Genomic DNA, 3,081 nt, shown 5'->3' with positions numbered 1-3,081 from the left:
GCTGCGATGTGTCTTCAGCGACTTCTTCGCCGCCTGCTACTGCTTAAGTTGCTACTGCTGATGATGATGTTCCACTGCCGCCCTCGACGAACTACACAGTCGCTAAAGGAGCCCCAGATTAAAGTAGAAAGTCAATCACCAGTATAATGTAAAATCCCTTAAAAATTGCACAAGCCCTTCAAACAAATAATTATTATCAAACTAAATGTCGAGGGTCTTTCAGTTTAGTGTCACCGCCATCTACGCGGTCACAGATTTTTGAAGTTCCCAGCGATTCACAGCCACAGCGGCCCTCATCTCCCCTCGCCTGCAATGTCTCTAGTTTTCTGTCGTCTATGGCATGACCTGCACGAGCTGGACGAGGTTAATTTCGACTGGACGTCCGTGCGGCACATCATTGTTCCACAAGTTCGGCAGGAAGTCACACGATTTTCACAGCTATAAAACTCGACAGGACGCGTCAAATAACACACGAGAATCAGGAGACGCTCATTCCAACCGTTATGCGAAACCAAAGCGTAATCCCCCAAATCACAAATTATGTAAGAGACTGCATGAATCCTTTCCGAGAGGTTCCCTGCAGGTGCCCAAAACAAGAAGAGTCAATGTACGGGAGCGTCAAGTCTGTGCGAGCGCGCCTGCGTGGTAAAAGGCTGAGCTACCGACGCCACGTGGGCAACCCCCAGCGCCTTCTAAACCACCACCAACACTGAACACCCTCGGGTCAGTTGTCACCACCGCAAGTGCCAAGCCAACATCATCACCAGAGTGCCTAAGGCCACCGGGGGCTAAATGCAAAGACTTATAAGTCTCTGGAGGAATCCCAGTCAAGTACACTAGGTAATGACGATCATTGCTACACATTAATGGATCTTCTAAGAGTGGAATCAAAACATTAAAATATACCAGTCGAAAGAAGCCCTCATTACAAACACAGTTAGCAAACTGGCATCCTCGGTGCCAGACCAATGGGATGAGCAGGGACCTGGCAGGCTGTACCCAATAGCCAATAAGGGCACCTAGGCAGTAACCAATTGTTGTGGGCATTTTTGTTAAGGGGCGGAGACTGCCTTCCTCCAAATAAACTATATGAATAGAATTACTCGAATTAAAGAAAAAAAAAGGAAGAAAGAATTCTGATAAAAAATTTTATAAATCGACACCATTTCCGTGTGTCCCAAAAAACCCAATACTGAAAGGAGCTCTTCTGCTTGGGAGAGAGAATGGTGCTACAGTAATACATACACCAATATGAAAATACATACACACACGCATATAATATACATACTTATATATATACATGTGTGTATTGTGTGTATATATGTGTCTATATATACACATTATATACATATACCTGCATATATATATATATATATATATATATATATATATATATACATATATATATATATATATATATATATATATATATATATATATATATATATATATATATATATATATATGTAATAGAGAGAGAGAGAGAGAGAGAGAGAGAGAGAGAGAGAGAGAGAGAGAGAGAGAGACTTATTCACTGAGAGAGAGAGAACCATTCACTAAAATACCTTCACAAATAATTAAAACTGATATTACATATAGAACTGACATTTCCTGAAAAACTAAACAATACGAAAAGCATTATACAAAAAAAAAGAGAAGAATTCTCATTCAATAAAAGACTGCATATAAAAAAGGGTAAAATCTCCAGAGATATTCCCGAGATATGAGTCCTCAACCGACATGAGAGGATCAGAGATGCGTTCTTTGCAGATCAGGTTTCGTGGGATTTTTATCACTGTTATTGACGCAATCACTCTTAGTTTAATTGTTTTATCAGCTTATGTCCTTCCACAGCTTTGTTTCGTATCATGACAAATATAATATTAAATATTGGTAAAATGATATCACTTTCATATTATTACCAATACTTATTGACATTGTTTTTATTATCACTACCATCAACCGATTATTATTATTATTATATTGAATTCATCACTCATAGCCATTCTTGTTGGAGGGGTTGTTTAGTTCCTGAATAGAAATTCCAACCCTAAACTAAGAATTATTATCTTTAAAAGTGAAGCCAAAACTCCGTGTGATGAAGAAAACGAGCATCATAGAACGGGAATTCAAAACCTGCGTTAATCCCCCTTTTATTTCCGTTCGACTTTTTAAGATTAATAATGTTCCAATATTCTCGAGCATTCTTTCGTTTTACAAAAGATGTCGTCCTTCACTTTTTTTTAACCATTATTTTACTTCACACTTTATATCAATAAAAATCTCTATCTTTTTTCTCTCTCCTCTCTCTCCCTCAATAATGAAGATTCGCCCAATTTTTTTCTTTCTCTCTAAGTCATGCACGGTTAACCAGATTCTCTCAGTTTCTGCACTCTGCTGGCCGCGAGTTCGAATCTCCCACCGGCCAGTGAAGACTAAGAGGAATTCATTTCTGGTGATAGAAATTCATTTCTCGCTATAATGTGGTTCGGATTCCACAATAAGCTGTAGGTCCCGTTGCTAGGTAACCAATTGGTTCTTAGCCACGTAAAATAAATCTAATCCTTCAGGCGAGCCCTCTCTAGGAGAGCTGTTAATCAGCTCAGTGGTCTGGTTAAACTAAGGTATACTTAACTCTAAGTTTCTCTTTAACCGTTAATAATTAATAATGTACATTCATCTCTCTCTCTCTCTCTCTCTCTCTCTCTCTCTCTCTCTCTCTCTCTCTCTCTATTTGCTCCTGAAACTAAACAACGAAAATTTGAAGTTAGGTAATATTTACCTATAAAGGTCCCATCGCGCCTCTCCCTTCCTTTGCGTTGTCTAACCAGTTCATTTCGTCTCTCCTTCTTCCTGTCTTTAGCGTTTCCTTTATTTTGCCTTACTTAAGGCCACACTTCCTCTACCTAACTTCCTTAAGCCGGCCATGGAGCCCTTCCAAAAGGTTTCCCTTTCTCTTTCTTCTGGTCGACATTCTATGTCTACTTTCCGTCTGGATTAACCTAAGTCATCTGCGCGATTCCTTTACTTCTATTTTCACTTCCATTTTAAATATTCTTATTTTCCTTTTTTACGTTTTCA

The 3,081-nt window shown here is 39.0% G+C and overlaps 1 protein-coding gene across 1 annotated transcript in view; it reads right to left on the bottom strand.

The window, feature by feature from the left end:
- Positions 1–712, bottom strand: part of nau (nautilus) — a 169,332-nt gene extending 168,620 nt beyond the window's left edge. The window contains exon 1 of the mRNA XM_067123089.1: positions 1–712. This exon is cut by the window's left edge and continues 470 nt beyond it. The gene's annotated coding sequence lies outside the window, so the exon portion shown is untranslated.
- Between the last annotated feature and the right edge of the window lie 2,369 nt (positions 713–3,081).

Source organism: Macrobrachium rosenbergii, chromosome 21, assembly GCF_040412425.1.
Source record: "Macrobrachium rosenbergii isolate ZJJX-2024 chromosome 21, ASM4041242v1, whole genome shotgun sequence".
NCBI lineage: Eukaryota > Metazoa > Arthropoda > Malacostraca > Decapoda > Palaemonidae > Macrobrachium > Macrobrachium rosenbergii.
This window is presented reverse-complemented; position numbering and strand designations above follow the sequence as displayed.